This window comes from Rhinolophus sinicus, chromosome 12 (genome assembly GCF_057876585.1).
Source record: "Rhinolophus sinicus isolate RSI-liver-muscle chromosome 12, RSI-T2T, whole genome shotgun sequence".
Lineage (NCBI taxonomy): Eukaryota > Metazoa > Chordata > Mammalia > Chiroptera > Rhinolophidae > Rhinolophus > Rhinolophus sinicus.
Genome location: NC_142512.1, coordinates 20,792,757 through 20,819,742, shown reverse-complemented (window position 1 = coordinate 20,819,742; position 26,986 = coordinate 20,792,757). Strand labels below are relative to the sequence as shown.

Sequence of the window (26,986 nt, the reverse complement as noted above, 5' to 3'; positions counted from 1 at the left end):
GCAGTACTATTTCCATCGCAAATTCCTGGGTGAATAGAGGGCTTGAATGGGGGAGGGCTCTGTCAGTCAGAAATCTTAAAGCCCCTGGCTTTAAAAGAAATTCTGGAATAAATTGTCGGTGGGTGGTGTGTATGCGCTAAATCAGAAAAAACAGCATCAGCATTTTTCACAAAATCACCCTTTTAGCAGGTAGAAGAGCAGTTTTAGCTGAGATGAGACTTAAAGAGGCATTTTGGCATTAAGTGCTGAGTCAATGACTGGAGGAGCCTGTGGCCCAAGTTCATTAGCATTGGTGAGGATGACAAAGGAACAACATCAGAGGGTGTTTAAATCAACCCGAATTTTTGAGAAGCGATTACAGTATTTATTTCTAAGCTATGTAGACTAGTAAGACTCTCTCACTACGATGGACATTATCAGAGCTCCGTCTTAGAAACACAGAGATTCTGGGGCAAAGGGACGAGGATAAAGGTGTAAGACAAAGAGAACATCTCTTTTCAAGGAAAGCAGGACACGTCCTTGAAAATGCTACCCTATGTCTGCCCTACTCTCTATTTTCAAGCCTTGTTTTTTGCTGGTAATGGTATGATGACAATGCTGGATTCATGGAGAGGACGAGCTCCTGCTTTTTCCTCCTCCACGTTGCTTCATTATATTTGAGCCGAGGGAGTAGGAGGGGGCACTATTCATTTATAACTCAGATGTAAATGAAGCGAATGCAAATAAGGCACCAAGTTTAAAGAACTGACTTTCTTTTTTCCCTCCGATCTCCCCGGATCGGTGGACATGTTCACCTCCGCTCCTGGCCAGGTCTATGTCCGGGTTTCCCGTGGTCGCAGGCAAGGCGCCAAGGCAGCAGAAGGAGGGTGAGCGGTCAAGAGACACCACCCCCACCCCCCAACCCCCACCTTGGTAGAGCGGCCTTCGGCTGTTTCCATCTCTGATAGAGAAAAGAAAGGATGCACATCACAGGAGGGAACTTTTCCTATTCAAAAACAAAGAAAAAAGCTTATTCAAGCTGTGAGGGACAATTCATTCCTTATTGTTACTGGACGTGGTAAAACATCTCAACTTCCAAAATATCTATGTGAAACAGGGTTTTCACAACACTGTATGATCCGTGTGACTCAACCAAGAAAAGCAGCTGCCATATCAGCTGCTCAGAGAGCTGCTGAAGAAATGAAATGCTCTTTGGGATCCAAAGTAGGATACCAAGTTTGTTTTGATGATTGCAGCTCTAAGAAAACAGCAATCAAATACGTGACTGACGGAGGTTTATTGAAGCATATTCTGGGAAATCCAAATCTTACCAAGTTCAGTGTCATTATTTTGGATGAAACCCAAGAGAACCCTAACTACAGACATCTTATTTGGTTTATTGAAGAAGCTATGTCAGGAGAAGTCTCCTAACAGGAAGGCTCATTTAAAGGTCATGGTGATGTCAGCAACTACGGACTTAGCCAAGCTCTCTGCATTCTTTGGAAATTGTCCAATATTTGATATACCTGGAAGGCTTTATCCAATCAGAGAAAAATTCTGCAATTTGGCCCACGAGATAGAGAAAATACTGCACATAGTCAAGCAATTGTGAAAGTGACCATGGATATCCATTTGAGTGAAATAGCTGGAGACGGCTTGGTTCTACTAATTGCTCAGTTTGAAATCGAAAACGTTGTGAGTTACTTTTTCAGATGGCAGAGTCTGTTGATCATATTATGATGTTCAAAATGCCCCTCTAGATGGCTTGTTAATGTTGCTATGGTATGGATCTATGACAACAGATCAACGGAGGAGAATTTTTTTTTGCTACCTCCACCTGGAATTAGAAAAGGTGTCCTATTCACCAATATTTCTGCAACATATCTGACAGTAGGTGGAATCAGATATGTGGGAGGTGGTGGCTTTGTGAAGCAGTTAAATCACAATCCCATATTAGGGTTGAACATTCTGGACATAGTTCTAATTTCAAAGAGTGAGGCATTACAGTGAAGTGGCTGAGCTGGTGGGACTTTCTCAGGAAAATGCTTTCAGATCCATAGTAAAGATTTTTGGAACTCGTGTATGCCCGATCATGTGATCCCTGACATTAAGAGAACTAGTTTGACATTTGTAGTTTTGAACTTAAAGTGCTTTGCCATGCACAATGTTATAAGATTTCCCTATTTGGATCCACCTAATGAGGGACTTATCTTGGAAGCGCTTAAACAACTTTAGCAGTGTAATGCTATTGACAGCAGTGGCCATGTGACCAGACTGGGTTTTTGTCTGTGTTGGAATCCCTCTCCCTCCACATCTGACATGTGCAGTAATAAAGGCCGCTTCTCTGGACTGTGAAGATCTATTACCTCCAACAGCAGCAATGTTGAAAAATGTCTTCATTAGACTTGTTGATCCAAAGTACCAGAACAAAGCAGAGACATTGTACCAGAACAGAGGCATTGAGAATTGGCAGCTAAAGATGGAGGATTTAATGACCTTGCAACTTTAACTGTTATCATTGAACAGTGCAAATCAAGTGTAGCTCCAGTTTCATGGTGCCAAAAACTTTGGATTCAGTGGAGGTGTGCTTCTTTTCTGAATTTTGCTTTGAAGCTCAACCTTGAGAACTAATTGGGAAGCTTAAACAAGCAAAGCGGTTTCCTAAGAGAAACTTTTGAAGGCCTCAACATGAAGTACTATGAAGATATCTTTGTGCAGGTTGTTTCAAAACAACCTTGAAGATCTGTTGGGAGACTGTTTTGCACAATGGATGGGCATGGAAGCCCAGTTCACATTCATCCTTCCTCAGCTTCATGAACAGGAAACCAAACTTGAATGGGTAATTTTTCATGAGGTATTATTTACCACCAAAGTCTACGCAAGAATTGTGTGTCCACTCTGTTATGAGTGGGTGAGAGATCTGTTACCCAAGTTGCATGCATTTAATGCACATAATTTGAACAGTGTGGCCTAATGTGAAGCAAGAGAAGATGCTAAAAGGAGATGGACAAAGAAGGAAAATGTAAAGCATCTCAAGGATGGGATATCAAAAGAAGTCCTAAAGAAAATGCGAAGGAGAAATGATGATAAATTCATATCCGATGCAAGTGCTCATTTCCTTGAGAGAAAGCAGCAGAGGTCCCAGGATTACAGTGACACACTGAAGGAAACAGGCTAAGCAGTGACCCCCTTAATTCAGGAAGTAGGAAAAGCGGCCAGGAAATGTGCTTCTACTTTGCCATTCCTGTCAGTACCAAGAGGAAGTGGTCAGCAGCTGTCATTAGCATACGAGTTAAAAGCAAATCAAAGCTCAAGAATACTAATAAATGGAATTTTCAAAGGAAAGTTTGGATCGCCATAGTCATAGGCAACATTGTATGAAACCAATGAAAAGACAGGACACATGACATTTTTCCTCACTTCAATTTTGCTGGCCTTACCTGGTATCAAATGCTGTCTTTGAGATATTTTCAAAGGACATTGAATTGTATGTAATCAGCCATGTATTCCACTTGCACTGAAGCATTAAAAATTGTTATCCTTAAACCTCTTTAAGGCCTTCTTGTTGCTATTAGAATAGTATTACTAGTATATCAGGTTATCAGGTATGTGACCATTTCCTTCAGAAGGCTGAACAGAAGGTTTTTACTCAGCAATGCTTAGATGTCTAACTCTTTAATTGCTAAAGAACTTTATAGATATTGAGAAAAAAGATTTAATCAATTAGTAAATAAGAAAATTGCTGGGTGACCAGTTAGCTCAGTTGGTTAGAGCGTGGTGCTGGTAGCACCAAGGTGCCAGTTTGATTGATCACCACATTGGCCACTGTGAGCTTCTCACGCCTTAAAAAAATAAAATATAAAAGTTGCTTCTGGAATTAATGTTAATTCTTAAGTTGATGGGATTATACAAATTCCTTTTTATATAAAAGTATGTTGTTTAAAACAGCAGCTATAGCCATTAACCAAATTGGTTCAGATGATTATATATATATATATATATATATATATATATATAATCATACACATATATATATATTCTTTTTTTCAGCTGTCCCTACACCATGTACGTAGATACAACAGTGTTTCAAACAGCCCCTCCACCAGGCATACTCTTGCCTCCAGCTGCTGGGTAGGACCACTTAAACATCTATTATGCCAGTGTTGAGATGGGATTTTCAAAGCAGCCAACACTACATCACCAGTGTTTCAAATTGGAAACTTGAGGCTAATTAGCATCACACTCAGGCCACATTCAACACCTGCCCACTCTGTTGTTTACTGCCTTGTATTCAAGTTATTTGTGTATTTGTTTGTCTCGCCCAGTAGATCATATACTCCTTGTGGGCAGGGACGATGTCTTTTTCATCTTTGTATCTTTCATGGCACCTAGTGCAGTGCTTTGCACATAGTAGTCACTCAATGTTTGTTAAATAAAGCTATTAGTGTCATCAAAATAAAAACAAAAACCCCAAACTTTCTGAGACAAAGCGGTTCCAGGAGAAAAGCAATGCTCACTTCACTATGTTCCCACCTGAGGGCAGCACTGCTAGACTTTCGTGCCTCCTTATGGCTGCTTACCGAGAGGTTTGCATTGCAAAGGCACTAAAGAGAGGAAGAACGCGGAGGTGGGGGTGGGAGGTTGGGAACCAGGCTGGTGAGAGTTCTCAGAAGAGGGTTCTCTATTGTCGGAGACAGAGCTGTGTCCATGGTGCTGGAGGAATCCCAGAATTAATGGATGGTCTCTGTTGAAGACTGAGCAACAGAACTAGCTGAGAGATACAGGAGCTGTGACATTCAGTGCAAATCAAAGCTGGCCGCTCCTTACAAACCTACGGAGTTAGAACTTGCTGTTTTCCCTCTTGCCACTAGAGGGTAGAACATGAAAAGAAGATTTGAGCATTCTCACCCTCTCCAATTGGCTATTCAGCCCTGGAGGAATTTTAAGTTTTAGAAGGATAAATCTTGATCTTGCTAACATGTATATGTGGTCAAGCCATTTCCCTGCTTACACATTTTCAATGGCTCCCCAAAGCCTCCAGAATAAAGTCTGAGTTGATGAGAATGGCCTACAAAGTTCTTTCCAAATTGTCCTTGGTCTTCCTTCCTAACTTTACCCTTTCGCCCTCTGCTCCCTACCTAAACATACACAACCGTAGGGGAAGTAGTGAGGTGGAAAGGGCAAGGGCGTCGAAGCCAACCACAAGCCAGTAAATGATCCCAGATCCCCCCTTTCCACCACTCCCACATTCAAATTCACTAATTCCTGTCTATTCTGTTTACCTCTTAGATAAACTCTGTGAGGGCAGGGACCACATCTACCTTGTTCATTTGTATATCCTTAGTACCTTGCACTCTTAGTAGGAGCTTATTAAATATTTTTATTGATTAAAGTAATAAATGAATGACTACATCCATGTCACTGTTATCAGCCTAGTCTACCATCTCTCCCATAGTCTGCAATGAGAACCCAAGGGGTTTCCCTATGTCCCTTCTTTGCTCCCTGTAATGTGTTTTATACTCTGCAGCAAGAGGGATGTTTCTGAAATGCTTAAAACCCTTCAATGGCTTCCCAGTGCTCTTGAAACAATCCTTAATATGACCCACAAAGCAAGTATAACTTGGCGTTTGGGCACTTGCTAGTTATATGATCAGAAGAACATTACTAAATCTCCCTGTCTTCGTTTCCTCATCTCAAAAAATGTAAACAGGGGCGGCCGGTTGGCTCAGCTGGTTAGAACGCAGTGCTCATAACACCAAGGTCGCCGGTTCGATTCCCACACGGGCCAGGGAGCTGCACCTTCCACAACTAGATTGAAAAAAACAATGACTTGACTTGGAGCTGGTGGGTGCTGGAAAAACACACTGTTCCCCAATATTCCCCAATAAAAATTTTAAAAAAGTGTAAACGATAATTATTCCTGCCTCACAGGGTTGTTGGGAGGATTAAATAAGGTGAATATATATAAAATGTTTAGCATAGTATTCTGTTCTCTGTGTAATAAATGGTAACTATATGATTATTAAGACATGAATGATGTAGGCCCTATCTACCTCTTGCTATTCCCTCTCATTTTGTGGCATCCTCATTAAGCTACTTTCAATTTCTGCAAAGTATTATGCTCTTTTTTAATCCTACTCCTCTTTCTGATTCCAATGTAGAATTTACCTGCTCTAAGAAGCTTTTCTTGACACTGCAGACACTCCATGTCTGGTTCAAGTGGCCCTGCAATGGATTCCCATAGCAGTCTATGTAACATTTATCATGACATTGGTTACCCTCTCCTGGCGTAGTGACTACGGCATTTAGCAATGTTTCAATAAATTTCTGTTGAATTAACTCTAGACCCACTGCACTTCCTTTTTTATGCTCTTTGTGTATATTATTTCTTCCTTCTGTTCTAAACAGAACATCATGACTGCTACATTCATATTTCCTTTCCAAGGGAAATTTCCCCACCTACAGCCTCTATTGTAGAGGCACGCCTAGGTAGCCATGGTTCGTATACTGTTCATGAAAGTACTTCTGTCTTAGCTGACTGGATCAGAATTGGCATCTGATGCAATGGTAGACAATCCAGAACCTGGCCAGCAACTTACAACATGCCTGGCACCATAAAAGGAGTAGATCAATCAGATTCCCTCTCACTCTCTAAAATCTGAGTTAGAAAAAGCAAAGAATGTGATTATAAATGATAAGAACAAGAGCTGAAATGATATAGAAAGAAAAACCACGAGATAAGCTCAGAAGGGTTAAGCCAAGCTATAGCTATGAGGAGATAGAAACTATGAGGTAGAAAACATCAATACAAAGTGAAGGCATTGTAAGGTATATAAATGTCCAACACTGTGTTGGACACCTGAAACTAATATAATATTGAATGTCAACTGTACTTGAAAAATTAAAAAGAAAACACAAAGTGAAGAATAAGGAAAGAGTTGGTCATCATGAAAGAGGCCCTGCCAGGAGGAGAATAGCTAAGTCATGCTTATGATTGAGCATCAGGATAAAAATACCTAAAATATTGTCTCTTGCTCTTTTGTGCTGTTAGTTTTCCTGAGTTTCTGTGACACATTTCTTTCCAATTGTTGAGCTAAATGGAGTGAGTTGTCCTTTGCAACCCAGAGGGCCTAACTGATAAACCTTCCTCTGTTTTGGGAAAAAACAGGCATCCTTCAAGGCTGAATTTTTGGCACCCTTCTCTGCTCTCTCTCCATTTAGACAAGCACTTGTCACATTACCTATAATTATTGGTTTGTCTATCTCTACCATGTGAATATCGGACTGTGAACTCTTTGAGAACAGGGTATCTTGTCTGTGTTTCTCAGCAGCACACTCTGTCTAGAGGCATACTTGATATTAAAACCAGGTACTGTTCTAAGTACTTTACATATTTTTATTTATCTAATCCTTGTGAAAGCCCTCTGAAGTAAATACTATCATTTCCTCCATTTCACAGATGGAGAAAATGAAGCCCAGAGAAAGCCTTGCCAAAAGTACAAAGTACAGAGCAGAGAAGGAATTCAAACCAAGAAGTTTGGTGCCAGAGTTCAGTGCAATATGGCCTTGAACTCAAGGAGAATGTGGACAGGGAATAGTAGTCAGTATGAATATCTGAACACTCTTATACAGGGTACAAAGCACTTTCGCGCATATGTGAGGACATCAGGGAACGCCTCACCCTTTGCGGAAAACCAGTCAGCAGTTCAAGCTCTGGAATATACCAAATACCCAGATTTTTCACATAGCCACAGAAAAGCGAAGCATGAGTAGAAGGCACATACTGATGCATTTTGTAAACTCATGGACTCTTAGAGGTACTAATACCTGGTAGGTTGGTCAGGTTTCTAGGCTAGTATCTAAAGAAAGGGTTGTATTAGACTATGAAAGCCTTTCATTGGGCAAAACAACCACTTTCTCAGCTATTCTAAGAACTGAGTTTCTCCATAAAACTGTGAATTGAGGGTGTGTATGTAGTGTGGCAGGGAGGGGGGATAGAGTGAGTGGTGATTCCACTTTTGTACTATTGTTTTGAAAGGAGTCTGGGTTTAGGGTGCTCTTTCAGATGCCTTTATTGGCAGCTTCACCCAGTTCTTTTGAGTTGCCACGGCAACAGGAAGCCAAACTTTGGGGGCTGTTTATTAGTGAGTAATAAGGAGCCAACTGAAAGGAAAGCTCTTTGAGGAAGCCTAGGGGTATGGGGTGGTTGTGGTGGAGTAGTGTGTTTATATATTGGTGTGGGTTAAATCCAGATGTCTCCTGGCACAATATACAAGTAGCTTCCTCCTAAATGCCTATATCTGAGAGAGCTGAGTAAGTAACTAGGGGAGCCATCTGAAGGTAGCAACTATTCAGCGTGAGAATGTCCTTAAGTATTAACGGTGCTGTGTAAGGACAGAGAGAGTCTTTGGGTTCCTCAGTAGGTGAGAGAACAGCAGGAGATGCCCCTACCTGAGGAAAATTTACCGGGGAAGTGAGTGAGATTTGCGCTTGGGCTGAATTCCTGGTAACACAGCCATATGGCTTTTGCTGGCTGCCATCCTTTTGCAGAGCAGCTAAAGTATATAAAGGATTGTGCTTTCCTCACTGTCACCTTTAATCCGACCCTCAGCAGCAGCCAGAACTCTTAAGCGAAGACTCAAGGTGCCCCTACCTATCCTTCCAGCCTGAATTCCTGCCGCAGATGAAGGACCCTGGTCCTTGCCCCAAGCCACTTGCCACAGCTCTGATTTTCTCCCTAGAGTAGGAGGCTCCAGAGGACCACAGCTGACTCTGCCAGGCACAGAGGGTTGAGTCATCCTGCAGGCGTCAGCGCTGTTAGCAACAGCTCTGCTGATCTGTATGCAGCTCCAACTCCCTCTCCGGTTCAGAGTTTTGGAACCGTCTTGTTCAAAAGTAAAGAACAGAACACAGATGGCTGGTAACAAGGATCCCACAGGGGCCTCTTTTCCCACTAAACCTATCCTGCTAATCCTTTTATAGGAGAAGAGAAAATAAATGGTAAATGTAGCAAAAGAGGAGTGTCAGCTTCTGCACTGTTCTTTGGATCCTGGTGGAAGGCCTCTGAGAACAACTTCCAGCTACCCCTTACGTTTCCCAGGCATATTCCCCTCCCGGGCCTTCTTCCTCCTCATTCACAACTTTCCCTTCCTTCTCCTCGTTTCCCATACCAGTTTCCTATTCTCTGTGTTATCTTTGAATCTGATGGAGTATTTTGCTGAGTGCTTTCTATGTAACCAGGCGATTCTAATCCATACATGTATAAGAAAATCAAATGCACTAGAAGCTCAGAGTGGCTGATTTTATCAGTTTTATCTCTTGAGAGTCCTTTTAGTTTCTTTGCTTCTCCTGAGGTAGCATAATGCATTACAAAGAACCAGAGAGAAGTGAGTTCCAAGCCCCATTCTAAAAAATGAATAGCATACATAAAAATAAAAAAATTCTGCGCTGCCATTTACTAGCTGTATCATCTTAGGCAATTTACCTCACCTCTCTGAACTCCACATATGGCATTTGAAGATGTATATAATTGTACCTACTTTGCTAGTTGGTTTACAGATTAAATTAGACAGAGGTAAAACAGAGTATCTAGAACATAATAGATATGTCCAGTAAATATTAACTCTTTTCTTTTCCTCCCATCTCCTGCTGCTGTAAGCACAAGTTCCCTGCTTTTCAAGGATCTGAAAAAAAATGTTTTCCCATTGAGAAAGTTAGCATCTAAGCTCAGGTGTTGCTGATGCAATCGAAGCAAGAAAGGCACGTGGGAAGTATGTGTGAGTGTTTTGCAAGACGAGAGGACCAAGAGTTTGTAAAAACTAGCATGTGGATATACTAATGTTATAGTGGGGACAGAGCCAGGTGTGCAGTTTCCAGGCTCTCGCCCTCACGTGGAAAGGTGCTGGCTCAGGTAGTAAATGGCCATCAACTGTGATTGGATGGCCATCAGCTGTGGCTAGTTGGCCGTCAGCTCTAACCACTGAGCCATTGGCCACTAATATAACTGCTGTGGCTACGTTAGCAGAAAATGGGGGCTAGCAAGAAGATGGTGGCTGAGCTAGCAAGCGTGGATTGTGAGAGGCGGATGCCGCCAGTGAGAATATAGTGGTATGACTCCCCCATCTATGGCTCCGTGGGTGTTCCTTTTTGGCCTCACCACATCCTGCGTTCTTATGTGGGGAGCGGGAGCTGAGACCCTGCCGGATGCCCTGCATGACAGTTACTTTTCCCCAAGTTAGGAATTTCCTGGTGAAGATCACTGGTTTCCTTGTGTCACTGCTGAGCACGGTTGATACTAATTTATTTTTCTTGGAAGATAAGATGCTGGGTTGCTGATTGACTGTGTGACGTTAGGTAAGTTATTATCCCTCTCTGAGCTTCATCAGAACAAAGGATCGCTGCTATTCTTTACTCAAGGAAAGAGGATTGGTTGAAGTTTGTGTAAACTCCAGGAGAAGAGTTAAGTATGGTTTGGTATCATCCTTGGCATTGAGAATACCGGAAGTACTTGTACAATCAGGTCAAATGCCACTGTTCATCTTACGTGATTACTAAAGACTCAGTTGACATGGGGCTGTGGTTTGACGTGGTTCCTTTGTTCAAGATAATAAATATGTGTAATGTCAATTATACTAATGTGTTTTGCTCTAGTTGAAACAAGAAGGAGGTTGATGACGAGGCCAGGACATTGCACCTCATTCTCTCTGACCAGGTGCTCTCTGACAACACGTTTTTCCTGTCTCTCTTTGTAGCTGGTAATTAGGTTCTCAGCTGAGCTGTCAGGAATCTTGACAGGTTTCATAGGCAGTCACCATCTGACAATTTACAACTCTGGGCTTCTCATAGCTGGCATGTTTCCTCCCAGGGAACCAAATTTTCTCAATCCTAAGCTTCTCCTATTACTCAAAGAGTCTGATCTGAGAGGAAAGCTAGTTTTCTCGGTGCATTATCCAAGTCCAAAGCTGACTGTTGAGTTCAGCGGTGGCGATGGGGAAACCTCTGTATTCATGTATGTCCACAACAGTAAGGGCTGACTCTATGGTTTGGCAATGGGGTGGGAGTCATCAAAGGTAGATGTAGCATGGTAGTATGGGAATTTCACATAGCTTTTCAAAAAGAGAGAAAAAAATAGTTAATGAAGTTGCTTTTCTTTTGCTCCTAAAAAGCTCAACCCTTATACACCCAAAAGATTGAAAGCAGGGACTCGAACAGATATATGTATACCCACGTTCACAGCAGCATTATTCACAATAGCCGAAAGGTAGAAGCCACCCAAATGACTGTTGACAGACAAATGGATAAACAAAATGTGATTTATACATACATGGAATATTATTCAGCCTTGAAAAGGAATGAAATTGTGATACATGCTACAACATAGATCAACCTTGAAGACCGTATGTTAAGTGAAACAAGCTAGTCACAAAAGGACAAATATTGAGTGATTCCACTTATGTTAGATACATAGAGTAGTCGTATTTATAGAGACAAAGTAGAATAGTGGTTGCCAGGAGCTGTGGGGGGCAGGGGTGGAATGAGGAATTGCTGTTTAATAACTATGGAGTTTTACTTTTGGAAGATGAAAAAAGTTCTGGAAATGAATGATAATGGTGATGGTTTCACAACAATGTGAATGTACTCAATGCCACTGAACTTTACACTTTAAAATGGTTAAAATGGTAAATTTTCTTATGCATATTTTACCACAACCTCTTTGGGATTAGGGGACTTATTTAGTTGATCAAAAAAATCAGTTCTTCCCAGTATGGATCAGAAGCTCCTCAGATGGACTCTCATGCTTACCTTGACCATAGCACCGGCCAGACTGTATCAGCCTGTCATGCTGTTCATCTGTTTTTTGCCACCTACCGTGTTTCCCCTAAAAAAGACCTAGCCGGACAATCATCTCTAATGCGTCTTTTGGAGCAAAAATTAATATAAGACTCGGTATTATATTATATTACATTACATTACCTTATATTATGTTACATTATATTATATTATATAAGACCCAGTCTTATATTATAGTAAAATAAGACTGGGTTGTATACTAATAACTGTTCCAAAAGATGCATTAGAGCTGATTGTCCGGGTAGGTCTTATTTTCGGGGAAACACGGCCATCCATTGCCTCTGTTTCCAGTACTTGAACCTCAGTTGCTGGGAACCAGCCTCTTTTCTGTTCACAGTTTATGTAGTTCTTGTGAAGCTAACTTGACTTTGAACTCTAGAGATGGAACTTGCTTTTCAGGCCCAAGCCAGTCAGTGTATGCAGTGTAAGATATTCCCCCAGATCTGGCTTGGGGAATGGCACTTGATCCAATTACAGCCAATTAGATGCAATAAGACTTTCTCTGGCATTTTGAGGAAAGAAATTCTATTTTTCCCCCTGAAATTTGATGTCGACAATAATAACAATAATAATGTAAGAGTTACCATTATTGAGTACTTATTCTATGCCAGGGAGAGTTCTGAACACTGAATTTTTCTTTACTCTTCATAATAACTACATTGAGTAGGTATGATTATTGTGTTCTTTTCACAAATGGTGGAACTAAGGCACAGAGAATTTTGATTAGCTTGTTAAAGGTCTCATAGCCAGTATGTGGTGAGGCCAGGTGTCAAACCAGCTTTCCCTCTGAGCCATTACGCTCTATTGCCTTGATAGGAGGTAAGGGCTCGAATCGCTGCTGCCTCTTGTATAACCCTAGACCAAAAGCAACACAGTGGAAGTCTTGGAGATGAAAACAGAGCCTTTAAGCCCTGAAACTAATTCTGCCTGAAGCCAGCCCTACCTCTGGACTTCTTAGCTTGTATGAGCCAAAATATTCCCATTTTTCCTTGCAGTCCTAAATGACTTAGAACTGTTTCTTTGTTGGCCTTTTCCACTAGGCCATGATCTCAAAAATAGGAATAGTATCTTATTTCTATGTCCACAGAGCCTAGCATAAAATACACATAATTGACATTCAAAAAAATGTTTGCTATCTATCAATTCAATTATTCCATAAACATTTATTGTGAGTCATTTATGTGCCCTGCAATTGGGTTAACTGTGGGAGATGGAAATAAAAGTGAGTGAATGAAAGCTGTTAGCTTGGAGTGTACAGAAGAATAGGAGCTGCAAATGTTAGTATGCTAGAGAACTCTAGGAAAAGATGCACACACGTTAGATTTCCTAGGAAGTTCCTGTCCCTTTGGCACTATGTGCATAGCTGATGGGCATTTTTTGGGTTCCTGCACATACCAGATAATTTCAGGATTGTCTAAGGTCCTAAGAATGTCTGGAACTACCTGCTTCCCAAATTGATGTACATACCAGACCTCTACCTGGCCCTATCATATGAACCATATATTTTCTGCTGTGCTTCTCTGTGTTGCTTGAGCCTCAAAAGTATATTCTGTAAATTGACTACAGCCTGCCCATTTCTCAGAGTTATGGGGAAGATCAAAAGAGGTCATAGATATGAAAGTTCTATAGCATCCCCACAAAACCATATGTAGGGACGGAGTCCCAGAGAGCAGTTTCCAGGCTCTTGACATTACGTGGAAAGGTGCTGGCTCAGGTAGTAGATAGCCATCAGCTGTAATCAGTTAGCCATTAGCCAGTAATATAACTGCCATGGCTAAGCTAGCAAGTGTGGATTGTGGCTAGCAAGGGGGTTGGCAGAGAAGTGGAGGGAGGATTGCAGCTAGCAAGTGGGGTTAGCAAGCGCGGATGGCGGACTGCGGATCATGTGGATCCTACTTCCTGTGTCTCACCCAGCCGCCAACGAGACTGGGGTGCAGGAAGACCCCTCGTTGGGGTACTGGCGGATGTTTGCTTTTGTGTCTAGACCAGCCACCATCAAGAATATAGTGGTATGACTCCCCTATCTATGGCTCTGTTGTTCCTTTGTGGCCTCACCACGCTCTGTGTCCACTCACCGAGGGCGGGACCAGAGACCCTGCAGTACACTGTAACATTTGGTCTCACCAGCAGTTCTGTTCTACTTGTAGTGAACGTCTGTTTTTGTCTGTCCAGAATGTCTCCCTCTTCTTCTGGCAAAAAGTATCCTACATTTCTTTGGGGAATTCCTCTCCACCATTCTGTGTAGTTCTTGTGGGGCTGTTTCTCTAGGCCTCTTGCCACAGAGTGGACACAAAATTCCAGCCAGGGCAATCAAAATGCCTCACCCCTTGGTGAAGCAACAAGCCCATAGCTGGGCATATGACACAGGGCCCAAGCTGGGCCACTCAGAGCTGTTCCTTTGGATTTTATATGTTGTTATGTGAGAGCGAGGAGCTTTCCTTTGCCTTTGGGGTCACTAAATTGGGATAAGGTAAATCTGAACTTCTGGGGCCTTTCCTGCCACTCCACTTTGCCCTCTGCCCCAGTCTAGCCTCCCTCTGCTGCATGAGATAAACTACTAAGATGGAAATTCTCCTCAGCATGTTCTATGTGAAGTCTGCTTAAACGTCTCATGGAAACATGTCTGTGGTCCATAATCTTTAAATTCTGATCTGCTTACCCTCACACAATCACAAATGCCTTCAATTTCTACATTTAGAATATTGTAACAGTTCTGTGTTGAGAATATTTATGAAGAGGAGAAATAAAGGATGAGTTTCATCATAACCATTTATAATGGTGCAATTTGATAACTAGATTAGACCTTTGTCCCCTGCTCAGAGGTTTTAGATAGCAGGTGGGAGAGAGCTGGTTACATAGGAAAGGTCACATAGCAGGCAAGCTCAAGGGGTTGTATAAACCTGAACTTTGGGACGAGGGCTCCTGTCACTAATGATCATAATATAACATATCAGTAAAGGAAGTATCCAGTTAAAAGCAATATTAGAAATATCCCTGATTCATTTGCTATGTGTAGACAGTATCAATGGCAGCAGTCAGTGTTGGGGTATTTTAAACTAGGTGGCAGCAGTGGGAAGCACCTGAACCCCCCCAATTGCATCTCCCAACACAAACACAGACAAACTTATAACAAAATCCAATCTATAGAGAAAAAAAATATCCAAGTGACTAAGAGCTGGGTGTTGTGTGGAGAGACAGAAAAAGGGGAGACAAAAAGAGACAAGCTCCTAAAAAAATTCTTTTAAATCCTAAGGCACTGGACTTTTTAGTTACACGGTCTACTAAATGTCCATTTTTTCTATGCTTTAAGCTAATTTGAATTGTGACTTTCACCCAAAAGACTTCTTACTAGTAAAGTATTGCTACCTAGTAAAGAGAAGGCTCAACAGGAAGCCCAAATAAAATATCAACTTATTTTGTTTTGATTGCCAGCTGTTTCTGTTTCATATCCTACGTGACACAACTTTAGTAGGAATTTGTGTCGCTTTTTTTTTTTTTAATCCAGGCAGATGTCAGCCAAAGAGAAGGGCATGACAAAATCACCAATTGGTCTCAAAGATACATTCCAAAAACTTCTCAGTCCACAAACATGTTGCCCAACCCTTCCCACATTCACAGATGTCCCAGACAATCATGATACATGATCATGGGGTGCCTGCCAGAGCGTAGTGTCAGAGCAGTGGCATGAATATTTACCTCCTTACACATACAAAATAAGAGCTAACACTTTAAGACATTTTCCATGGGCTAGGCACTTCACATGTTATCTTATTAATCTTCACACAACCATCTGAGGAAGGTAATGTTAACCCCATTTCACAGATAAGGAAAGGAACACAAGCTGGTAATGAAACGGACATAAAGTAACATAGTCACTGACACTAGTAAGCGATGGAGGTGGGACTCCACAGTAAATGTTTTCCTACAGTACTGTACCAACTTCACATCCACTACTTGACATCTTCGGGGCTGTTTTTTAGACTCTGGTGCGGCTGCCTTAACTTATTCATGGCTTACTGCAGATACTTATCCGATAGATACCTGAGACTGAAGATTTCTAGGTCAGGACTTTCTTGAACTGAATTGTATTCTACCATCCTTAGGGTACCTTGGCCCAATATTTATTCCTGTGGGTGAAAAGGGAAGAAGAATCTGTGGCTTCCACATGCAGGCATTTTTTAAAAGATTGGCATTTAAAAAATGGATCCAATTATGTGGGAATGCAGAGCTCTAGACACAACTTTGTATGTGATAAGCTTTATTTTCCAGCCTGTGAAACCATGCTTTATATACGTATCAGGCAGCCATTTGTAGACATGCCTGAGTGATGTCTGATAGCCAGACTGTAACCTGCCTTAATTAGTTGGTCCTGGGACCTAAAGACAAAAATCTATGGATGCACTGATAACAGCCCAGGATGCACACCATGGGCATCCAGTAACATATTTATTTATTTATTTGATGATTATCAGTTCCATGGTATATTTCACCCCTGGTTTCTAACCTGGAAATTCTAACATGTGTCCTTACCATTACCCTCTCACACACTCAGCTTTTTTGGTTTTACATTCTGTGAGGAAATAGAGGTTTTCATAAGTAATCACAATGTAACTGCAAAAAATATATACACTAGCTAATGCTGGGTGAAGATTTAATGCTGGGTGACCAATGAAGATTTTACTAAGAGTCTGCTAGAATACCCAAAGAGGAGTTTTCTTTCTGTTTCTAAATATGCACGTATGCGCGCGTGCGCGCGCGCGCGCACACACACACACACACACACAGGAATTCAAGTTATCTGTACATATTATTTGCATTATTCCTGTAATTATAGATTTTTGAACTACCAAGACTCTAGAGATAATTTTAGTCTATTGTAGTTAGATAGGAAACTGAGGCCCAGAAAAGTAAAATTAAGGTCTGGTTCAGTGCATCATTTGCTCAAAGGTTGTTCTGCATAGTTATTTGTTTTGTGCATGAATATCTTACCTTTCTAACAGGATTTTGAGTTTCTAGTATGGGGAGGAGTGTAAGGAAGAGGACTGAGAGGTAGTGGAAATAACGGGCTTAAAATACAGATTAAACCTGTACTCTAATAGCTCTCTACTTACTAGTTGTGTGATGTTGCACAAAGTTACTCAACTTTTCTGAGGTTTCCTCCTCTGTAATGGGAATCATCATCATTATCCTTCTTTCAGGGTTGTTGGGGAGATAAAATGGATAATGAATATAAAGTACTTGCTTCATAAAGTTCTTGGCACAGAGAAACTCTGAAAATGTTATTTTCGTTTGCCTCTTCTGTATTTTACTTAAGCGTCACACACAATAGGAATACAACAAGTATTTGTTATGTGGAATTGGACATGACTTGATCTTTTACTGAGTGACAATGCTTAAAAGACAGTCTCATTGGATAGAAACCATATCAGTCAGAGTACCTCCCCCACACATCGACAAGCTGTCTTTTCACACAGAGACACATGTGTGACAACAAATACAATGCCATTACACATGGTCAGGCACGTCTTACACATACTAGAAATGTGTATATGGCATCAAGCTGTCCTCGGTTAGTAGTGCCAGAAGTACTATATGGTGGAGAGAGAGTGTGCTTTGGATTCATTTGCAACTGTGTTCAAATTCTGGTTCATCACTTACTTATTAGATGGCGATCTTGGGCAAATGACATAATCTCTCTGAACCCTGGTTTCCTTACGTACAAAATGGAGGTAACACTAATCGTACTTACCTCACAAGTTTGTTGTGACAATGTATGAGAAGAGCTTATTCTTGGTTTTGTCTCTGCTTGGGTAACTTTTCTATCAAGGTCAAAACATGGTTAGTACCCATTCTTCTCCCCACAGCTTTTTGACCCCAATATACAGGCGTAAGGAATGTATAACTGAGATATGAGAAGATCTGTCAAGGAGGTAAGACTCAAGCTGAATCTTGAAGGATTATTAGCCAACTAGAGAAGGCATTTCAGGCAGAGGAACGCAGCACTACATCCTAGAGACAGCATGTTAGCAGTTAGCAGAACAGTGAATTATAGTTCAGGATGGTGGGAACATCCTAAATAAGGCTAGAGAGGTATGCAGGGGATTTGTTTGGATTTTATTGGAGGACTTTGGGGAACCATGGAAGAGTTTTATGCAGAGAAATGACACACTCAGCTTTTAGAAATTGCATTTTAAGAAGATTAAAACCATTCACCTCAGTATAGAGAATGGGGCACCCTGGGGGGCAAGGAGAGTAGCTAAAAGGCAATTACAGTACCCCGGCTGAGAAACTGAGGTGTGGACCACCACAGGAGAGGCAGTGGGGATGAAGAGCGGGACAAATCAGAGAGATGTTCAGGAGTTCAAGCCACAGAAAGTGCAATATCTGCAAATGTTCTAAGCATTGACATTATTTTCCTATCATTAATGAGTGTAATTTTCTTTCTTTTTTGATAGAATTTTAAAAATTGAATAACAGATCTCTTTTGTATTATCTACTAATGATGATTTCCTGTTGAATAAATTTGATGTTGAGATAACCCTGACTCTGTGTGTGTGTGTGTGTGTGTGTGTGTGTGTGTGTGTGTGTGTGAGAGAAATTTGAAGAATTTGAGGAGGGAGGCCTATTGGCATCAGATCATAGAAACAGATCTGGAATAATAATAATAAAAAAGACAGCCAGGGACTGTTAAGATGCCCTATATACTAGGGAAGCAGGGTGGGAGGTGGGGCAGATGCTATAATTTATGGTGAGATGGAGGTAAGTGTGAGAATGAGGTAGTGGCAGATACAAAATATTATAAAAACATCATCTATACGACATCAAACCTTTAGATTTTATTTAACTATCAGTTTATAAGAAATATGGGCATTGAAGCAAATGTGAAATGACATTGCGAAGATGCAATCCAGGATGTGGAAAATTCTACAGGATATATAATCTGATTTCTTCAACAAATAAACTGTATACAAAAAAGAAAGAAGGAAGAAAAGAAAGGAAGGAAAAAGGAAGAGGAACTGTTATACATGAAAAGAGACTTAAGAGGAGTATTTATTAATCAAATCCAAAGTGTAGAACTTGTTCAGATCCTGATTCAGATAAATGGACTGTAAAAAGACATTTTGGAAACTATTGGGAAAAAATGAACATGGATTGGGTATTAAATGATATTAAAGATTTATTGTAAACGTGTGATCACATTGTGGTTATGTTACAAGTCTTTGTTAGAGATACATATGAAGTATTTACAGGTGAATGTTATAATGGTTTACTAGAGATTGATTTAAAAATACATCAGGAGGGGGTGCTGTGCTGAGTGGAGTATGTCAGACAGAGAAAGATGCAATGTGATTTTGCTTATATGTGGAATCTAAAGAACAAAATAAACAAGCAAATGAAACGGAACACTCGTAGATACAGAGAACATTTTGATGGTTGCCAGATTGTGGGGGTGGGGGTAGGGTGGTAGGGTGGGGGGTGAGTGAAAAACGGAGGTACAAATTGGTTGTTACACAGTAGTCATGGGGATGTAGGGTATACCATAAGGAATATAGTAAATAGTATTGTAATAACTATGTATGGTGTCAGTTGCGTACTAGATTTTTTGGGGTGATAGATGGAAGGGGATTTGGGGATAGGGTGAAAATGGTAAAGGGATTAAGAAGTACAAATTGGTAGTTACAAAGTAGTCATGGGGATGTAAAGCATACAGAATATAGCCAATAATATGGTAATAACTATGCATAGTGCCAGGTGGGTACTAGACTAGTCAGTGGGATCACTTTTTAAATTGTATAAATGTCTAACCACTATACTATATACTGGCAATTAACATAAAATAATACTGAATGTCAAAATAAATAAGTAAATAAAGTGTAAAAAAAGAAATAAGATATTAAAAATATTTATAAGAGCAAAAAATATACATCAGGAGGGAAAAAAGGTTGTAAGAGACTAGGTGAAACAAGAATGATACAGTGTTTACAATAGTTGAAGCTGGGTGATGGGACACATGGATATTTATTATTCTACCTTACTCCTTTTGTGTATGACGTCTGAAAATTAAGTTCGTGAACTCATCCTAGAAAAAGTGCTACCTACCTCATTGCTGAATATCACTATGGTCACCTTCGAAGTACTCCCCTTGGGAAGCTATACACTGACATAGCGCCTAGTCCACCCTTCAAAGCAATTTTAGAACTTTTGTTCTGGAATGACCATCAGAGCTGTCACTGTATTACCCTTGATGTCCTGAATGTCATCAAAATGTCTTCCTTTCAATATTTCCTTTATCTCTGGGTAAAGAAAGAAGTCTTTGGGGACCAGATCAGGTGAGTAGGGAGGGTGCTCCAATACAGTTATTTGTTTACTGGCTAAAAACTCCCTCACCGACAGTGTCAGTTGAGCTAGTGTATCGTAGTGATGCAAGAGCCACGAATTATTGGCGAAAAGTTCAGGTCGTTTTCATCTAACTTTTTCACGCAGCCTTTTCAACACTTCCAAATAGTAAACTTGGTTACCTGTTTGTCCAGTTGGTACAAATTCATAATGAGTAATCCCTCTGATATAAAAAATGGTTAGGTGTACATACAGGGGTTAACGGTCAATAAATAGATAATTTTCTTTATTGCCTAGAAAACAATGGTTAGCAACATCATTGCAACAAGTTCCCCGAACTTAATTGTCACATTCAGTATGTGTGAAATTTTCCATAAATAATAAGAATGAATACTTGGGAAAGTCTGAATCTCTTTCCATTCCCAAATGTGTGAAATAACTAGAAGAGAACATTCTTGCCGTAACACTTTCAGAAGAAGGATAAGGATTGGAGGAGCATTATTTAAGGTGTGGGTGGAAGAAGAGGGGCCATGGGGACAGGGAGGTAGAAGGAAAACTGATTTTGAGTGGTGTTGAAGGAGCCAAGGCTGAACACAGTTTCAAGATGGAAGGAGTACCAACTATGTCAAATATTGCAGATGTCAAGGAAAGGATTAAAATGACTCCACTAGACATAGCAACTAGGAGGTCACTCTTGACCTTAGCAAGATCAGTTTCGGTGGAGGTGAGAAGATACACAACTTTTTTAAGAAGCTTGGCTGTGAAGGGGAGATATGGAGGTTGTGATCTTTCTCTCCCGCCTCCCCCCCCCCCCCACAAGAAACTAAGGCATGTTTTGTTTTGTTTTTATGCTGAGAAGTAATTGCCATTTGAGAGTGATTGATCATATAGGTGAAGAGGAATGACTGATCATATAGGTGAAAAGAGGAATTGACTCACAGAGCAAGGACCCTTACTATGAGAGGGAATACTTAGAACAAATTATATGTATATCCCACTAAAGCAGATAGCTTGTTTTTCTGATCAGAGCCAGTTTACTTTCCCAGTTTACTATATCTTCCAATAACTGTTTTGGAGTACATTTTTACTTATACGTCTCACATAACAGATCTATTTATCTCAGTTGTTTTATTGGTTGAAACACCTAGATTTCTTATGACTGCATTTTTGGCACACTTTTTAGTTCTTGAATCAAATTGCTCCCTTTGTAGTAAAAACAAAGTTTTCACCACACACAAGATAATGAGAAGCTCTACCTTTTACCTACATTAGGACTCTTAGAACTTTTTATTGTTCGTTTCAAAAACTTGTCACTCAACTTACTAAAACAATTCACAAAAACTTTTCAATAATATCTCTTTTTTACTATCACCTACACATAGGGTGGTTTAGATCTGTATTTCTAACTGTTATTACCGTTCCAAAAATTATTATAAACTATTAGAATCTCAAAAACTCAATTACATACTGATTACGCCGACCAGTTTACTTCTGAATTCCATGGAGGGGTTGAACTAAAGTGTGTGAGAACGGGATATTCTACATGTCAGGGCAAACTTCTCAATCGCAGGGTTAGTGGGGGGCGGATGTTTGGGAATGGGAAGAGGGAAGGGAAGGAAGAGAGCAGATAAGCTCTTCTTTCTCAGATTTCAGGGTGAAATGAATGCACCTGACGCCCACGTGGCATAAGAACCCTGCCAGCTGAGTGAAGCCAGGCTGGACAGAGGCTGGGGCTCGAAGCCACTCGGAGACTCCGCCCAGGAAAAGTATTCGCGCGCTCCCGTGAGGGCGTGCACGCGTACGCAGTCGTGTCTTGCGCAGGGTCGGGCCTGTCAGGCAGGAAATCTCGCGAGATTGGAGACTGGGATGACTGTCGGGAGGAGGGGAGTGTCGGGGAAGGGGGGGAACCTGGGCAGCGGTTGGGCTCTGTGGCTTCAGGGCTCGGAGATAGAGAGGGAGGGTGGCAAAGAGAGTGAGTCGGTGCCGCCGCCTGCCTGAGGAGAAAGGAGGGGTCCCGCTTGCCTGCGCCGTTCGCGGGCCGAGAGCGCGAGGCACCCACGAACCTCTGAGGCCTCCCGGCCCCTGGGGACCCCGCCCCGCCGCCGGCCGGTCGGCCCGCGGCCTCTCTTCCCTTTGTGAGCGCCCCCTTCCCAGGGGTGGTGGTGGTGGCGGAGGGCTGTGCGTGGGCCCGCCCGCCGAGGGCCCGCGGCGGGGGACCGACAGGGCCTCGGCTGTGTGAAGACCGGAGGCGGCCGAGGCCCGGGCCGGTTCCCCCGAAGCGGCGGCGGCTCCCGGCACTTCCCCGCGCCATCTTAGCTGAGCCCAAGCGCTGAGGGCGCCTCCTCGACCCCGGTCGTCCCCTCGCCCCCCCCCCCCGCCCCTTGTCGCAGAGCTTGGGCTGGGCGGCTCGCTGGGGCTCCGCCGGGGGGGGGGCGGCGGTGTGTCGCCAGGCCCCCTCCTCCTCCTCACTCCTCGCCCTCCAGCGTAGCTGCTACCCGAGCGCTGTAGGGGGCTGCGCCTTCCTACTCCGCCCCAGACCTGTCGGCGAAAGGGTAAGGGCACCTCTGCTTTGGGAAAAGGAGACTTGGAGGGGGCGGGGAAATTCGACCCACTCTGGTCTCTCGCTGGAAGGAGGGATGTGGGGTTGGGGTGGGGGAGGGAGACAAGGAGGGTCTGTGATTCTGTGGGTGGGGTGAAGAAGCTGGTGAGCTGGACGCCCTACTGTTTGAGGGACAAGAGCAATTACATTCCTCTTTCCTGAGGGTCACCGGAAGGAGTGGTGGAAGGGGATGTCTCGAGGAAGGTGTGGCCCTCAGAGGGAGACGGGATTGATGTGCACCCCGATTTAAAAGGCGCGAGGTCCCCTTCCCTTCGGGTCCCTCTGCTCCTCCCTCTCCTTCTTTGTAGTGTCTGTGTATTCTTGGGAAGAGAGACCGCTCTGGGGAGCCTGCTGGGTGGATTCCACCCCACCCCCTCAGGAAATCTATACCCCTCTTCTGTGGGGGTGATGGAAGCGTTTCTCTCCCCCTACCCTTCCCCCTTCCCCATCCTTTAGTCTACTGCAATGCTGCAGAAGTCCAAGGCAGTTTCTTCATACACAGGCCCGTGTGTACAGTGAAGGGAGGGGGAGCAGGAGAGGGAAGTAATGGCGCTTCCCTTGGAAAGGTTACTCTTTTTCCTTTGGTTTTAAATCGATAACAGTACCAGTTTAATACTCTTCCCGAGATCTGTCCCTGGGAAGTATATCTGTTCCTGGGAAGTATATCTGTTCCTGTTATTGTTGGGGGATATGGCCTCTCGAGAGGGACCCTGCCATGTTAGAACAGTTTTAATGTCTCTCTTGCTCTCTTTTAAACATTGGATTGACATTTTTGTGTGTGTGAGCATACTGAGTTTTCATTGGGATTTGAATAATTTTGTACTCCCTACAAAATTATTTCCCTCATTTCCCTTTTTTTTCCTTCCTATGACTTGTAGTTATTGAATTATTAAAAATTATTGCAGACAGAGGGGCCGTCTGGTGGACTTTCCTTCTCCCTCAGCTGTGAATTTTTAGGGTTAATACTGTTTTGTATAACATCAAAATTGGAATTTTAAAAAAAGTGGTTAAATTAGGTTACAAATCTTTCTGTAGCAAGTGCTTTATTTCCTGAGGAAATGAAAAAATAATAAACACTAATTTGCCTAATTATGCTGTGATAGGATCTATATTCTGCAGTCAATAAATCGTTTTTCTACTTCTTTTGCTTCATGTCATATTTGTTTAGGACAAATTCTCTTATCTGATTTACAGTAGTACTTGTTGGTTTTGTCCTTAGTAGAGTAGGAAAAAAATAAAAAAATTGACCTTCTGGAATTGTGTTGTCAAGTTTTTTTTGTGACCAAAGAGTAGTCTTGAAGTCTACTGTTGATACTTTTTTCTTTAAATATTTAAATTTACTGATGAAGTGATTTCAAAATGTTCCATATATGAATATTCATAGAATTAAATAATTTTTTTCACAAAGCGATGGAGATGACTAAAATATATACAGATATGAGTTGTCTTGATATTTTACTACAAGCTGATATTTGGTGTTTAAGCTTCACTTAGTGGATGACTTATTTTTAAATACTTTCAAATGCCATTTACATTTAATGTTGGCCATAAGAGCTAGCTTTTTTTTTTTTTGAAACCTGTTTTAAGACAGATTTAAAGATGTTAGGAGTGTTAGGCACTATTTTAGTATCTGTCATCTTCATGATTTTGATATCGGGAGACACATTAATGGTATGTTAAATTAGTTTTATTATTTTTACTCAGAAAATGGAATTCTTGTTTTCTTTCTTCTTTTGATTTTTATCTGAATTTATTTTAACTTGAACAGCACTTCTCATTTAGATCTTTATTTCATGGCATGATGCTGCATGTTGTGGTGTGTAGAGCCTCCCCCATATGGCAAATTATTCCGTAATGTCTAATTCTCTGTTATGGTGTGTTGATAATTCATATATACTAGCATGTATAAACCCAAGCACACTGCTCAGTAAAGCGTTACTTTTTATTTTGGAAAGATACAGGCAGAGAGGATTTATCAATAAAGGCTACAAAACTTAAGGATGTACATAAGGATATTGGTAAATTACCTGCTGTATTTCAGCATGGGTAGAACTAAGAGGTATTCTTTAGGACAACTTAAAAGAAACCCTGTTTTCCATAGCTGGTAGGAATTCTGCTAAAAATAGTAAAAGTATGTTCGTGATCAATTAGATAAATTTATTAAGGAAAAACTGCCTAAGGGTTTTTTCAGCTGACCTCTGATGCCACTGTCAGAAAGAGAATACTGAGGAGCTCTTAGTCTGGGTTGCTTGATTTCAGATTAGTATGGTACTTCTTATGTTTCTAAATAGTTCATCCACAAAATGACAGTGTACATCACTTCCTGTTCTTTCACAACTGGCCCTTTCTCTGGATTCCCTTTTAATGACTTAATTTTTGGCATTCTGATATCTGATTTGTTAATTTGGTTATAATTCTCGTGTTTTATAGATGGAAGAATTTCTAAGAATCAACTGGGGTTAAAAAGGCTTTGAATAGTCTAAGATTGTCTTGACAGTAACTAAACTTCCTTCCAAACTAAAGGATAGTTTCTTAAACAAATTTAAAGTCTGAGAGGTTTTAAAGAAATACAGCAGTGTACAGGACCAAAGTATGAGTGAACTGAATAGAAAATAATTATTGTATTTTCTGCAATATAGAGTTTGGAAGAACTGTGGACATGGCAATTAATTGAATGTGTGGTAATATAAAACAAGCTTTCTGTACATCAAGACATATATGTGATATTTTGTCCCATGTTATGTTGCCATCCTACTAATAAGAAAGAAACTGGTTACAGGATACTAGAAAGACTGGATGCTCTTAACTAACCATAAAGAATATAATTTAAGAATGTACTGTGATTTGGTAGATACAAATACTTAGTAAATCCCAAAGTTATCTAGGGGCCAACTTTTGGCGTTAAAATTACAGTTGAGATTAATCCGTTATTCCAATTACTTGGAAATAATTTTTTTTTTCCCTCACTTGACTGATTTGTGTATTAAAATAAGTTAATTTTCCCACTGTATCTCTTTTTGGTTATCAGTAGTCTCTATTACTTATAATAATTGCACTCATTCTAATTTAACCTTTTTTGAAATTAGGAGTTTTTATGTATATATTAGTTAAGGGTTGCTGTTCATTCAGTTCAGGATCATATATGAATGAATCTCTTGTAAAAAGTGTTTATTTCTGTAGTCAAGTCTTACAAAAAAATTGAGATTGTTTCATTAATCAGAGTGCCAAGGTATGTTCATCTACCTTTAGGTTTCTGTACTTGTTCATGGCTGGATTGTTTTTTATATTCTTCAAGATTGCAAAATCTAAAATGTATGTGAAAGAGATACAAATCTGTATTATTTCATTCCATTATGTTTCATTGTTGGATTAAAGTATTTTAGTTTTTAGTGGTAAAAAAATTGTTTAATTTTATTAAAGATGTCTCATTCCTTCTAAAAAAACGAACATGAATTACAAAGTTGTGTGGATGTACTAGAAACAATTATTTTCAATTGGGATGTCTCTGTCAACATTTGGTAACAATTATTTCAATATCAGTCTCTTCCATTTGTGCTAGAAACAGATTTTTTGTTCTGCAATAGTCTAAGGCTGCATCTTCCTACCTAGTGATAAAATAAGTGGCCCGTAAAAGATGGAAAGGTTTTTCAAAAAATAAGTACCTGGCATGTAAATAAGGTAAATAAAAGTACATGTTACTAAGTACTTTGCATAATAGATATATAGCCTGGTAAAAGTGCCCGTGTCAGTGATATTGTTATGTATAGATAATTATATTAAATTGGCCTTTCACTTATCTTTAAAACTGAGAAGGGGCTGGCTAATCTTTCCTTTTGATAAAATTAGTCAATATGATTGTGTTAATACAGATTTAGAAGTAGATGAATCGCTTCATTCAGAAAGACACACAAACTTTAGTTTCTGAAAAAAGCTTAAATAATGGAATGGAACAAAATATTCTGATTTGCAGCCACCAATAATAATAAAACTGGCACTTAATATATCTTAATTTCATCATTTATTAGTTGTGTAACTTCTTTATGTAACTTGTTAAGTCTGACATACCCTATCTATAAAATGAAGGTAGTATCCACTTTACAAGGCTGTCAAGTAACTTAAAAGTATTGCCTGTTTCATAGTAAGCATTCAATAAGTTTGTGGCTATCAGACACTAGCTGCTTATTAAATGTTTACAAATGAGTACAGGGGGTTTAATATTTA

General features: G+C 40.8%; 1 protein-coding gene and 1 pseudogene across 3 annotated transcripts in view; both read left to right on the top strand.

Moving 5' to 3' along the window:
• The first annotated feature begins 814 nt into the window (after positions 1-814).
• Positions 815-3,157, top strand: LOC109451320 (putative ATP-dependent RNA helicase DHX40 pseudogene; annotated as a pseudogene).
• An 18,882-nt stretch (positions 3,158-22,039) lies between these two features.
• The window catches only part of TAOK1 (TAO kinase 1), a 140,244-nt gene continuing 135,297 nt past the window's right edge, over positions 22,040-26,986 (top strand). For 2 of the 3 annotated variants that reach the window (XM_074320800.2, XM_019739501.3), the window contains exon 1: positions 22,050-22,718. The gene's annotated coding sequence lies outside the window, so the exon portion shown is untranslated. Of the gene's footprint in view, positions 22,719-26,986 lie in introns of all 3 variants that reach the window. The other variant, XM_019739502.3, reaches the window with a different exon arrangement.